Here is a 14163-nt window from a genome sequence, read left to right on the forward strand (position 1 = left end):
ATGGATTGTCTTTACGCAACCTTTCTTCAATATAAAAAAGTGACTTGAAATAATATAAGTGGGAATCCTGAAAACTTCTCATTTAAAAACTAAGTTCAATGTTGAATACATTTAGAAAACCAACATTTGAGTAGGTAAAATGTCCAAAATGTCCCTATTGAAAAACTTCGAAATGATTAGAAAGATGAAGGCTAAAACTTATAAATCACTAAAAAAAATGAAAGTAAAACTTTCGAAATGATTAAAAAAATAAAGACAAAAAACTACGAAATCACTAGTGTTAGAATAATATATTTTCGAAGTTTTTGTCTTCATTTTATATTGACTTCGAAAAACTTTTCTTTATTTATCTATTGATTTCGAAGTCTCTGTCTTTATCTATTTAATCGTTTCAAAGTTTTTTAATAATGGTATTTTGGTCGTTTTACCGACCAAAAAACTTGATTTTTCTAAATTATTCAACATGGAGCTTATTTTTCAAATGTGAGTTAATACCATACTTAATTTCTCAAGTTTCTCATATAAGACTGATCCATTTCTTCTTAGTTCATATCCCTCCATTTATAGGCTACCATATGACAAGCTCCATGTTCCTATAATTACAAGTTTGGAATATTCCCCTTGTTACAAGTTTTGTCAAAACCCTCTTGTTTCTCATATTCCCCCAACATGTTCCATTTTATCTCACAGAACAAAACAACAATCGTATTTCAGATTTTGACGGTTAGTTATATTTAGGCTACCTACATAAGCCCTCATTTTTTTTATTAGAAATACATCCTAAATTCCCTCTATGTCGTTGATGATATTGGACACTCATTTGAACTTCTCTTCACCATGTCGAAAAGGACTTCTATTTTATCTCTGAAATTGGTCTCAACAAACCTCCAACGGCTTCTTGGCCGACAGACATCCCAAAAATTTATTGGTTTCTCTCTAAACACATGCAAAGTTTTCCAGCTAGAGGTGATAATTAACCTTCTAATCATTACATTATGATTTTTGTTATTGATTTAAAAATCAGCCCCCTCAAAAAATGAGACGTGCATCATTTTCGGCCTATGTAGAGCCAATCACTGGCCAATGATCTGAGAGACCTTAGCTAGGTATCGCCAACTCAAAAGGCAAATCCAAGCTCTTAAACATGAGGTCTATCAAGAGAAGGCCTCGCCATAACATGGTGAGACTTGCCCCGCTCAAAACAAGACATGGCCAAGCCATGGTGAGGTCAAAAGTGCTCATGCGAGCCCTAAATGAGGTCTCTCCACCACATGGAGAGACCAGAGACATACATGCAACCCTTCGCCAAGGCCTAATCCCATTGTGGAGAGGCCACGACCATCCACGTGACTCCTTCTCTGGGTCTCGCGGCGTGTGTGCGACCCCTCTTTAATGCCTCGCTGCCCTACGGCGAGGCTAGGAGGGCCAAAGGAGAAACCCCTAATCTGAGGTCTAAGCCCCACCCTCTCGTGACTTGTGTTGACCACAAGCTATCTTTAGGTCCTTATTCACTATAAAGTAAGAAATCCCTCTTAAACTTGTAAGTCACTTCTTACTTTGGGAAACTTCTACCTAAAAACACTAATTCTAGACATTCTAAGCTAAATGACTCTACTTCTCTAAGTTCACCAGTACTAATGTTGTGCCTCAGAGAGAGGGCCAGAACTCGCAAAGGAAGAAATCGAGAGGAGAAAACTCTTCCAATAGTTCATGACAATCATTGATCGATACTTTTTGCAAGTATTTTGACTTCACGTCCCTGAAGGTTTGGTCGATCATATTCTCAAGTTGGCCACACAAAAGTTCACATCTCCCGCCCCTAAAGGGATTAAACAAAATAATGTAACCTCTACCAGGACCAGACTCACATCACCTCCGAGTCCAGGCACGAAGCCACATGGAAGTGAGAGGGGGCTATAGCCCCCCATCAATTTTTTTTTTTGTATTTTTTGCCCATTTTTATTTTATTTTTACATTTTTTTACCCTCAAAATTTACAAATCAGCCCCCCTGAATTTTTTCTTGCAAATTAGCCCCCCTAACCTAGATTTCTGGCTTTGTCCCTGCCTCCGAGTGCTACAAACTAAAGAGGTTTACCGAAGCCTTGATCCAGTCCAGGGAGCTAAAAGAGTTCGTCCTCCGTATGGTGCATAACTCGAAGGGTTCAAAGAATTAGAAGAATCCGGGCAAAGAACAAATACCAAAGAAACCCTCGAGATCACTGTCAATGATGCGAGAAGGAGCGTTGTGTCCCCCAAGAATATTGTCAACACAATTTTTAAGATACAACAATTGAGTGCAAGAAGTACGCTCGAATAGTCACTAGGGGATAGTCCACGTACTACATAAACTTCACCACTCATATTGACGAAGGACCTCCTTGTTGTCGCACGAAAATGAACAACTATTTAAAACCTCGGGCGGTTCGATCCAAGGCCGGACCAAGTGATCGCACCCGGGCCAAGAGTGTGAACTCGATAGTCTCGAGCTAGGGTTTTCTCCGATCAACCCGCCTCTCGGGAGAGGTAGGGGATGAGGAGGATGAGTGACCGTGCCTTGGTTGTCGGCTGCCTACGTACCCGTGCGTGGGATCAGGTCAGAACGTAGTTCAAGCGTGTGTGACGCAGTATGAGGCGTGGAGCCTTGGCGGAGAGGCGTGCTCGACGAAGGAAACGGGGCGCGAGGAGTCCTCGGCAGCGTCTCAGAACTTCGGAGATCGCGTACGCGTCTAGCGTGTTAGACGTGCGAGGGTAGCTCTAGTTGAGAACCCTAGGGGCGTGCTTGAGCACCGGAGAACGTTCGGTCAAAGGGAGCGACGTCCGGGAAGTTCCCGTGAGTGCTTCGGGACCTTTGAGAACGAGGGAGAGAGAAGAGAACCTGCTTCAGGCCAAATATGGCATCCAGAGAAGCAGAGAAATCGAGCGTGTCGATAAGAGATGAAGAGAATTATTAGATATTCTTGGATATCTTGGGATGGCTTTCCCCTCAATGGGAGAGGGTATTTATAGGTGTTTGGGAGCCTTAGAAGGTCCCTTTTTCGTCCATGTGGGACTAGGAATGCGTGTGGCATCAAGTGGAGGCGCACGGCGCGCGCGGCGCACAAAGGGCGGCGCACAACGCGCGGCGCGCGGCGCGGGGGGCGCGGCGCGCGGGTCACCGGGCGCGGCGCGGGACGCGCGGCGCAGGACGCGCGGCGCAGGATTCCCCGACTGGCGCGGCGCGCTGCCTGGCCGGCGCGGCGCGCTGCTTGCTGCCCGGCTGGCCGGCGCAGCGCGTCGTGTGCGTAGTGGGCGGCTCGTCTTGCCGGGCTTTTGCGGGCCTTCGAATGCCATTCTTCTCACGTGAAATATGAAGTCTTCTACTCGATGAGAGTGACTCGATTCGAGGAGCAAGGCTCGGCCCGGCGAGAGCGACTAGCGACTTGATTCGAGGAGTGACTCGAGGATGACTCGAAGCTCGACTCGAAAATGATTCGAGGCTCGACTCGAGGAACGATTAAAGGCTCGACTCGAGGAACCATTCGAGGCTCGACTCGAGGAGATTGACTCAAGGCTCGACTCGAGGAGTCAGGAGTTTGGGCGAGGGCTTGAAGATTTGCCGCTCTTCAGGACCTCCGGCCTGACCATCGGCCCTTTGAGCGACGTGCCTTCTTGGCGTCTCGGATTTTCCGAAAACGACCGACAACATTAGCCCCCCAAGTTCGTCGTTCGGGAGGCGTCCCAGCGATGAACTTTTTGTTCTTCTGGTTGGGTGTTTGAGGAAAATGTTTCCCGTGCCTTGTGGCCCCGAGGAAAGTTTTTTCCTCTTCTCTTTTTCCTTTCTTTTTTTTTTTTTTTTTTTTTTTTTTTTTTTTTTTTAGGGGGTGGCCGCGCGGCGCGCGCCCTGGACGGCGCGGCGCGCGGTCTGCGCCACACGACCCGCGCGGCGCGCGGGCTTGGCGCGCGGCGCGCCCCGTGCGCGGGGCTGGGTCGCTTCGCGCGGGAGAACTCCGACTTTTTGGAGTTTCTACTCCGATTTTGCTCCTTGTGGGAGTAGGATTTCGACTCCTACCCCCCTAGAAGTCTATAAATAGACCTCCCCCCTTCCCTTTACTCCTCACTTTATTTTTTCCCTTTTCTTACGCTTGTTTTCTTCTTTTACGTTTGCATTATGGGTGTCCCTCCCCTTTTCTCAGCTGAGAGTCCCGAGATTGATTTCTCTCTCTTGTTTCAGGGTTCTGAACACGCAGAGGATGATCTCTTCGCGGGATTAAGGGAAGTTCCTCTGCACGTGGAAGAAAATCCAAGCGGAGTAGAGCAGTGGTTGGAGGAAGGCGAGCTGGGTGCGACCGTGCCCGCTGCTCAGCCTCTCGAAGAGTGTGCGCCAACTGGGCGCGGTACAGGCGGGGAGTTTGATCGTCCCGCGTCCGGGGAGCCTGCCCCTCGCCTCGTGATCAACTTAGTTGGCGGGGGGGTCCGTGACAAAGTTCGCCTCGACGCGCCGCAGTCCGACTTGGGCTTTCAAGGCGCGCCGGGAGATGTTACGGACGCGGATGCGGTGACTCCGCTAGAGTCGGTTCTCGACGAGATAGACTGCGTGGACGACTTTGGTCCCGAGTCTGAAGATCCCAGAGGTGAGTCAGAGACATGTCCGGGGGCCGAAGGCCTCGCGTCGGAGTGTCCCGAGGTACCGTCGGCAGCTGCCGCGGTCGTGTCGGAGGGCGGGGACCCTTCCGTGGAGCCAGGGGATTCTCAGCCCGAGACCCCTGACGCGGAGGCGTTGGTATCGGCGAGGTCGCTTGCTAGGACGGAGTGGTATCCCGAGGAGGGACTTGCTGCTCCCGAGGACTTCGATTGTTCGGGGGTCGATGCTTCGAGCACGCTTACCTACCGGACATTCGTCGGTCTCCGGGAGGCTTTTGCCATCCCATCATCCGTGGCGCTTCTCCGTCCTTTAAAGGACGACCGTCCTTTCCGGCCTCGTCGTGGTTTCGCCGCAGTTTCAGTTGCGAGTCTTAACTGCGGGTTGCGGCTGCCGTTTCAACCCATCGTTCAGCAGCTTCTCGCCCGTCTGGGGGTGCACGCATGTCAGATGAGCCCGGCATTCTACCGCATAGTGGCGATGTGCCACATGGAGTGGCATTGCCAAACCGAGCGGGTGATGACCGTGAGTGATTTTCGCAATCTCATCGCGGTCTTCCCTGCGCCCGGGCAACCCAGTTTCTTTGTGGCCCGTGATCGACGGAATACTAAGCTGATCATCGACTCAGAGAAGTACAATCGACGACCGTGGGTGTGGGTCTCGGCGGAGGCTTTTGGTGACGCACCGCTCCGGTTCGGCCCCTTGTCCGAGTTTCCCGCTAACGAGGGGGCCGACGATCTCGACTTTGTGAAGGAGATCCGGGGAATGTCGGAGGCTCGGAAAGCCGTTGAACGATTTCGTTCTCCTGAGCTGATGGCTTCCACTGGGTGGTTCCCGCCGTTTCCTCAGCGGACCGAGGGTGCCCCGAGTGCCGCATCATCTCTCTCGAGCGGCGATCCTCAAGGTATGTTAACGTTTCGCACTTCTTGCTTTTGTTTTTAGCTTAGGGTTTTGACTTTGTCGCTTTTGCAGTCTCTTCGGCTAGGGCGAGGGCTCGGGCTCGTCTAGCGAAGGCTTCCCGGGACCCGAAGTCGTTGGCGGCGGTTCGCCGTCGGATTGCTGCGCGGGATGGTCGGGAGAAACTCGATACCGATCATCGGGCGGAGAGCGGTCCTCGCGCTTCCTTGAAGCGACCTTCCTCCTCGGCTTTGCCAGATACGTCTTCAGACTCTAAGCGCGTGAATTCGATGGTCGACGTGGAGGCCGCGGAGGTTAGGGGGGAATGTTCCCTGGGCCTTGCTCAATCTTCGATGAAGATGTGGAAGAGCGTTGTGGCCAGCAGTGACGTAGAGTTCTTTCGTCACGGCGTTTCCGATGCATAGAGAGTGAGTTTCCCTTGCCTCATTTGCGATAAATCTGTCTTTCGCTAAACTGTCTTTTTGCCTTCTCAGGTGCTTGCTCGAGCGACCCGGGGCGAGAAGATCCTTCACGACCTCATCAGGCGGATGAGTCGCGCTCAGGAAGAGCTTGCTCAAGCGAAGTCTCAGTTGGCTCACGCCGAGCGAGGTTCTCACTCAAAGGCGGAGTTTGCGAGTCTCCGCGAGCAGCTTCAGGAGGCTCGCGTGGAACTGGGAGTTACCCGCGGCAAGTGCGACCGCGCTCAGGCGGCGGTGGCGAAGATGGCTGAGGAGCTAACGACGGAACGTCAAGCCCTTGAGGTGGCGACTCGGTCGACGGAGGTCTTCCGGAGCGAAGCGCGGGACCTTCGACGTCAGTTGGAATCGCGCACGGAAGAAGTTGGCATTCTTCAGGGCCAGCTTACATCGAGTGAGGCTGCCCGTGTTCGTGCGGAGCGTAAGCGTGACTCCTTGGCGGAGGAGGTGGCTCGGGTTACCGAGGAGAAAGCCGCGGCGGAGCAGCTTGCGTCCGACCTTCAGGACGACTTTGATGTCGGAGTCGAGGAGGCAAGGCATGCAGCGGCGGTGGAGTGTCGGGACGCCACAGCTGCCGAGAATGTTTCTCGGGGGGTCACCTTCGACTTCTTCGACTCGCTTTTCCCACCACTTGACGGGGCCGACCCTGTGGGCGACGATCCCGCCGAGTGACCGTTTCTTTCTTTATCTTTCCTGCGCAAATGTTTTAGCGCGTGCTTTTTAGGTTTTTCCGTTCAGCGCACTTGTCTTAGCGCTTGCTTACTAGGATATTTCCCTTTAGCGCACTTGTCTTAGCGCATGCTTTCTAGGTTTTGAGGCAGTTGCCCCTTTCTTTTATGAGGAGTTATTCATTTATTTTTATGAATGTTTTCGCACATTTATCTTCTATGGCATGCATGGATGGTCACTTGTTTGTGTCAATGATTTTGCCCATCCTTTTATCTCAGCAGGATACTTTTTCAAACACGCCAGTCACTTGGATGGTTTGCGTTCTTAAGTATTTTCAACTGCGAGTCTGCCATGCTACGTAGGTGTGTTACGTGCGCCGGATTGCGCCACGTGGGCATCTCAAATCGCGCCATGTAGGCATCTTGGGTTGCGCCATGTAAGCGACTTACGTGCGCCATGTAGGCGTCTTACGGGTTGCGCCTTTACGCGACTTACGTGCGCCATGTAGGCGTCTTAGGTTGCGCCATGTAGGCGTCTTACGGGCTGCGCCTTTACGCGACTTACATGCGCCATGTAGGCGTCTTAGGTTGCGCCATGTAGGCGTCTTACGGGCTGCGCCTTTACGCGACTTACGTGCGCCATGTAGGCGTCTTAGGTTGCGCCATGTAGGCGTCTTACGGGCTGCGCCTTTACGCGACTTACGTGCGCCATGTAGGCGTCTTAGGTTGCGCCATGTAGGCGTCTTACGGGCTGCGCCTTTACGCGACTTACGTGCGCCATGTAGGCGTCTTAGGTTGCGCCATGTAGGCGTCTTACGGGCTGCGCCTTTACGCGACTTACGTGCGCCATGTAGGCGTCTTAGGTTGCGCCATGTAGGCGTCTTACGGGCTGCGCCTTTACGCGACTTACGTGCGCCATGTAGGCGTCTTAGGTTGCGCCATGTAGGCGTCTTACGGGCTGCGCCTTTACGCGACTTACGTGCGCCATGTAGGCGTCTTAGGTTGCGCCATGTAGGCGTCTTACGGGTTGCGCCTTTACGCGACTTACGTGCGCCATGTAGGCGTCTTGGGTTGCGCCATGTAGGCGTCTTACGGGTTGCGCCTTTACGCGACTTACGTGCGCCATGTAGGCGTCTTAGGTTGCGCCATGTAGGCGTCTTACGGGCTGCGCCTTTACGCGACTTACGTGCGCCATGTAGGCGTCTTGGGTTGCGCCATGTAGGCGTCTTACGGGTTGCGCCTTTACGCGACTTACGTGCGCCATGTAGGCGTCTTAGGTTGCGCCATGTAGGCGTCTTACGGGCTGCGCCTTTACGCGACTTACGTGCGCCATGTAGGCGTCTTAGGTTGCGCCATGTAGGCGTCTTACGGGCTGCGCCTTTACGCGACTTACGTGCGCCATGTAGGCGTCTTAGGTTGCGCCATGTAGGCGTCTTACGGGCTGCGCCTTTACGCGACTTACGTGCGCCATGTAGGCGTCTTAGGTTGCGCCATGTAGGCGTCTTACGATTTTTTTTGGTGGAGCGTGTTCTTTTGAGAGTTTCCTTACCATAGCTAGCCCCCCCAAGTTTTTTGGGTTATAAGTTAATTATTGATAACCAGAAAACTTGCATAAAACGAAATTGAAATGGAAAACTTGAGTTTTATTACTTTTGCGAAAAAAAACTTGCGAGAAAATTTAAATCCTAAAACATTGGCTCGTAGGCCTTATCGAAAATGGAAATAAAAGCGATAAAAAAGCGGGGGACGCTAGCTACTGATAGTACTGCCTCAAGTGCTCCGCGTTCCACGGGTGGCGAATCGGAGTCCCGTCCGTGTGCTCGATGTAGTATGTCCCGTCGTGAATGACTTTGCGGACTCTGTAAGGGCCTTCCCAGTTTGGGCCTAGGACGCCGGCGCCTTGGACTTGTGTGTTTTGGAACACTCGTCTGAGGACAAGGCTTCCGACGGCAAAGGTTCGCCTTTTGATTTTGGAGTTGTAGTATCTTTCGACCTTGCGCTTCTGTGCGGCGAGGCGTCGGAATGCATCCGCCCTTTTTTCGTCGATCAGGTCCAACTCAAGGCGCATGGCCTCGTTGTTTTCCGCTTCGTCGAACGTGTCGACTCGGAACGTGGGTATCTCGGTTTCAATCGGAACCACAGCCTCGACCCCATATGCAAGGGAGAATGGCGTCTCGCCGGTGGCGTTTCGCGCGGTTGTCCTATATGCCCATAGGACGAATGGTAATTCATCGGCCCAGGCGCCTTTCTTGTCTTCGAGCTTCTTTTTCAGGTTGCTCTTGATAGTCTTGTTGACTGCCTCGACTTGGCCGTTGGCCTGAGGATGTCGCGGCGAGGAGAAGGTCTTGCTGATCTTCAGTTGATCGCAGATATCTCTTACTCGCGCGTTGTCAAATTGTGCCCCGTTGTCGGTCACAATCGAGGCGGGGATACCGTGCCTGCATATGATGTTCTTCCAGATGAAGTTCGTCGTGTTTGCTTCAGTTATTCTGGCAAGCGGCTCGGCCTCTACCCACTTAGTGAAGTAGTCGATGGCGATAATGGCGTACTCGTATTGCCTTGGCGCTCTAGGGAGCTTGCCAATGATGTCCACGCCCCACTTAGCAAAGGGACGTGGGACAACGATGCTGCTTAACGGGGTCGGGGGCTGTCGCGGAATTTCCGCGAAGCGCTGGCATTTATCGCAACGCCTTGCCCATTCGCAAGCATCTCGCTTCATGGAAGGCCAGAAATAGCCTTGCTTGAGCGCTTTGAGCGCAAGGGAAGTCCCAGCGGCGTGGTTTTCGCAGATGCCCTCATGGATTTCGCGGAGGACCTTGGTCGACTCAACGCTATCGAGGCATCGGAGCAGCGGTGTCGAGTAACCGCGCTTATAGAGCGTGCCCTCACGGAGCGTGTATTTGGATGCTAAGGCCCTCAATTTATCGGCTTCCTTGCGGCCTTCGGGGAGTTCCCCTCTTCGCAAAAACTCGACAATTGAGTCCATCCAAGTGGGCTGAGATGCCACTTCTATGGTCCCGACTTCGTCTCGGGAGACGGATGGTCGTGGGAGAGATTCAATGGGCACAGTCCCCAACCCGTCTTCGTCGATGCCAGATCCGAGGCGAGCAAGCGCATCAGCCTCCGAATTTTGTTCTCTCGGGATTTGGTGAATCTCGAACCAAGAGAAGGCCTCGAGTTTGGAGTTCGTCTTAGCCAGGTATGCGACCATGTTGGGCTCCTTGGCGATGTACTCTCCCTTAACCTGGTTTACGATCAACTGCGAGTCGCAGTGTATTCGCAGGTTATGGGAGCCGAGCTTCTGTGCTAGCTCTATCCCTACAATGAGCGCTTCGTATTCAGCTTCATTGTTGGAGGCTTGGAAGCCGTAGTGGAGGGCATATCGCAGCTTTTCCCCATCGGGGTTAATTAGGATTATTCCGGCGCCAGCCCCCCGAGCATTAGATGCTCCGTCTACGTATAATTCCCAAATGGGACCCGTTGGGTCTACCTTCCTTTTCCGAGTTAGCTCGTTATCGTTTAAGTCAGTTTCTGCTCTTCCCATATCGGGAGCGTAGGAGATTTCTGCCACGAAATCGGCTAAGGCCTGCCCCTTTATAGCCGTTCTTGGGTGGAACTCAATCCCGTACTCGCTCAATTCTTGGGACCAGATCGCCATGCGAGTCGACGTTCCCTTTTGAAGAGCTTTACCGATTGGATGCTCAGTTCGCACCGCAATTGGGTGAGCTTGGAAGTACGGTCGTAGCTTCTTAGCTGCCGTTACGAGAGCCAGAGAAAGTTTCTCAATCTCGGTATAGCGTGTTTCCGCGTCGAGTAAGGCCTTGCTTACGTAGTAGATTGGCCATTGGACCTTGTTCTCTTCGCGGACAAGGACGGCGCTTACAGCTCTTTCAGAGACGGCGAGATACACGTACAGCGTCTCGCCCTCTTTTGGTTTAGAGAGGAATGGTGGGGACCCAAAGTAAGCCTTCATTTCTTGGAAGGCACTTTCGCATTCGTCCGTCCACTCAAAGCCGTCCGTCTTCTTCAGAGCTTTGAAGAACGGTTGACACTTGTCGGTGGCTTTAGACACGAAGCGTGTCAGAGCGGCAATCCGACCGGTCAGGCTTTGCACTTCTTTGACTCGTCTTGGCGACTTCATTTCAAGGAGTGCCTTGATTTTTTCCGGGTTCGCTTCTATGCCTCGTCGGCTGACGATATAACCGAGGAACTTTCCGGATTCAACCCCGAATACGCATTTGTTGGGGTTGAGCTTCATTTTATATCGGCGGAGGATTGTGAACATCTCCCTAAGGTCGCGTACGTGATTAGTTGCCAGTAGGCTTTTAACGAGCATGTCGTCCACGTACACTTCCATCGTCTTGCCGATTTGATCGGCGAAGATCCGATTTACCAAGCGGTTGTATGTCGCTCCCGCGTTCTTGAGGCCGAAAGGCATGACCTTGTAACAGTAGAGACCTCGATCAGTGACAAAGGTTGTCTTAATTTGATCGGGCTCGTGCATTCGAATTTGGTTGTAGCCTGAATAGGCGTCCATGAAGCTTAGGAGTTCATGGCCGGCCGTGGCGTCCACCAGTTGTTCGATGCGCGGGAGTGGAAAGCAATCCTTAGGGCAGGCTTTGTTAAGATCTTTGTAGTCTATACAAATTCGCCACTTCCCGTTGGGCTTTTTTACCATTACCACGTTGGCGACCCACTTGGGGTACTTAGCCTCTCGAATGAAGTTTGCGGTGAGGAGTTTCTCGACCTCTTCATTTATGGCCAGGTATCGTTCTGGGTTGAACGTTCGTCTAGCCTGCACTTTTTCGGCGACCTTTGGGTCATCGTTCAGTCGGTGCACTATTACCTCGGGATCGATTCCGGGCATGTCCGCATGAGTCCATGCAAAAACATCCTTGAACTCCCTAAGGAAGGCGGTAAGCTGAGTTTTGATGGCGAGTGGAAGTCGGGTGCCGATTTTTACAACTTGATCAGGCTTTGACTCGTCCAGGACGATTGGCACAAGATCATCGGAGGTTTCCACTTTAAGTCTTTCGATTTCATCGCGGGGGTCAAGTTCTCCGAACTTCCTTGCATCCCTTAGGTTGCATGGGTAATCGTCTTCCAGTTGGAAGATTGTGTTGACCGCTTTTCCCGCGGACTTGCCATCAACTCCTTGCACGTAGCATATCCTGGCTTGGGATTGGTCTCCAGCCATGATGCCAATTCCCCCTTCGGTGGGGAACTTCACCAGTAGGTGATACGTGGAAGTGATTGCCCTCAGCCGGTTCAACGTGGGTCGCCCAATGATTAAGTTGTAGGGCGACTCTTGATCGACCACTAGGAATGGGACCATGTGAACGGCTTCGATTCCTCCAGGGGTTCCAAAGGTGACCGGCAGGTCGATGACGCCCTCAGTCATAACCTTTTCCCCAGTGAACCCAAACAATGGCGTTTGGGTCGGAGTCGGGCGTAGCCCCCCGAGCTTCATGCGCTCTAGGGTGGACTTGAAGATTATGTCGGCAGCGCTGCCGTTATCGATGAGAACCCTTTTCACCAAGTTATTGGCCACTTGGGCTTTGAGCACGATCGCGTCATTGTGCGGATGCACAACTCGCTTGGCCTCTTCATTGGTGAAATACATCGTCTCGTGAGGCACGGACGGAGGTTCTTCATATGTGAAGTTGACGTGCATAGCAGCGTCTTCCTGAGACACAGCCCTAAGGAATTTCTTCCGTTGACGGGCTGAATCCCCATCCTGTGGACCTCCCAGTATGGTGGTTACCACGTGCAGTTGTGGGTTGGCGTTGGCAGTAGTCGGGGTTTGGTTGGCAGAGGCGGCTGCTCCTCCTCCTTGACCAGACTGCTGTCTGTTCGCGGTGGGGCCCGCAGCGCCAATCATGCGCAACACGAACTCCTTCAGCTCGCCCCGTTGGATCAGAGCCTCGATTTGCCTTTTGAGGTTGTAGCATTCCGAGGTCAAATGACCATATTCCCGATGGAACTCACAATACCTGGACCGATCGCGAGTTGCGGGATCCTTCTTCATTGGAGCCGGGGGCGTGAACTTGTCACGTGCTAGAGCCAAGATCCTTTCCGGCGCCGTGTTCAGCGGCGTGAACGACGAGTACCCTTTGAATTTTTCCGCAAGTCGCAGTTTCTGAGGTATAGGGGGTTGGTTACTAGAAACCTGGTTCCCCTTGTTTCGCCTCTTACGAGGTTCGTTCTGCTCGCGGATAGGTTCTTCCCGACGGCGAGAGCTTTGATTAGTGCTCTTGCGGCCGTCGAGGTAGTCTTCGACTCCCATGAAGGTCTTAGCTCGAGTCATTAACTCGGCCATGGTGGAAGGGACACGGCCAACGACAGACTTGAGGAAGTCACTCGTGCGCAAGCCTTCTATGATAGCGGCAATCGCGTCACTGTCGTCAAAGCGGTCGACCTTGTTTGACTCTTCTGTGAATCGGGCGAGGTATCGTCTAAGAGACTCGCCACTCTCTTGCCTGATTGACCACAGGTACATCTTGGTCTTCTTTTGGACCATAGACGTAGCGAACCGTGCCAGGAACATGTCCTTCAGGTCTTTGAACGAGTGGATGCTTCCTGGTCTTAAGTTTTTGAACCACTCAAAGCCGGGTCCGGCGAGGGTCAAACTAAAGGCTTGGCACATGGCACCAGGAGAAACACCCTGCATCGTCATCCAGGCTTCATAGTGCTGGATGTGGTAAGCAGGATCTGCTTTCCCATCATAGGGAGCGAGGTTCGGGAGCTTGAAATTCCCCGTACAAACCTCAGCCAATATCTGAGTAGTGAAAGGTGATGAGTTCTCCTCAACGACTCCGTAGGCACTTCCACCTATTCCGTATTCTCGGAGATCTCGTACCTCATTTCGAAGGTTGTGGATCATAGTGACCACATCGAGACCGGTCGTTGGAGTGACCCCTTGATCGGGAGGAGTCACCTGCAGCCTCTCGTTAGACCCCTGTCCTGCGCGGCGGTTCCCGTTAGTTGGGGCTGCCAGCGGGATGTTGGGTCTAGAGCTGAGTCGCTCTCTCAGATCATTGCCACGCCCAATGCGTTGAGCAGTGAGGTGGTCCCTAAGATCAGGGCTGGCCGTATGGAGGCGCCGGCTCTGCTTGCGGCGTTGCGCTCTCCGCGCGCCCTGACTTTCCGCAACATTCTCCCTCGGACCTAGTCGGTCGAGGGCCGAACGTCGGGAATTCCCCTCTTGAGAAGCTACCGGCGCATCGCCTGTTCGGGGTAAGGGATTCGACGGACCGGCTTCAAACACGGCGGGGAGTCCCCCGTCCTTCGTGAGAGAAGTCTCGACATCCTCCGAGTCACCAGTATCCTCATAATCAGGGTCGCGGCTTTCCTCGTTGAGGTTCTCAGGATCCCCGTTGGGGATCGTCGTGTCACGCATAGGTTGCTTCGCAGCCAGTTGGCGGTGATACCTTGCGTTCCTCGCCTTCAGTCGGCGGATACTCTCCTCCAATTCCGTGATGCGGTTGTCCCTGCTATCAGGAG

The sequence above is a fragment of the Urtica dioica genome, chromosome 3 (genome assembly GCF_054948205.1).
Source record: "Urtica dioica subsp. dioica isolate 48M chromosome 3, U.dioica_male_clone48M_v1_H2, whole genome shotgun sequence".
In the NCBI taxonomy this organism is placed as follows: Eukaryota; Viridiplantae; Streptophyta; class Magnoliopsida; order Rosales; family Urticaceae; genus Urtica; species Urtica dioica.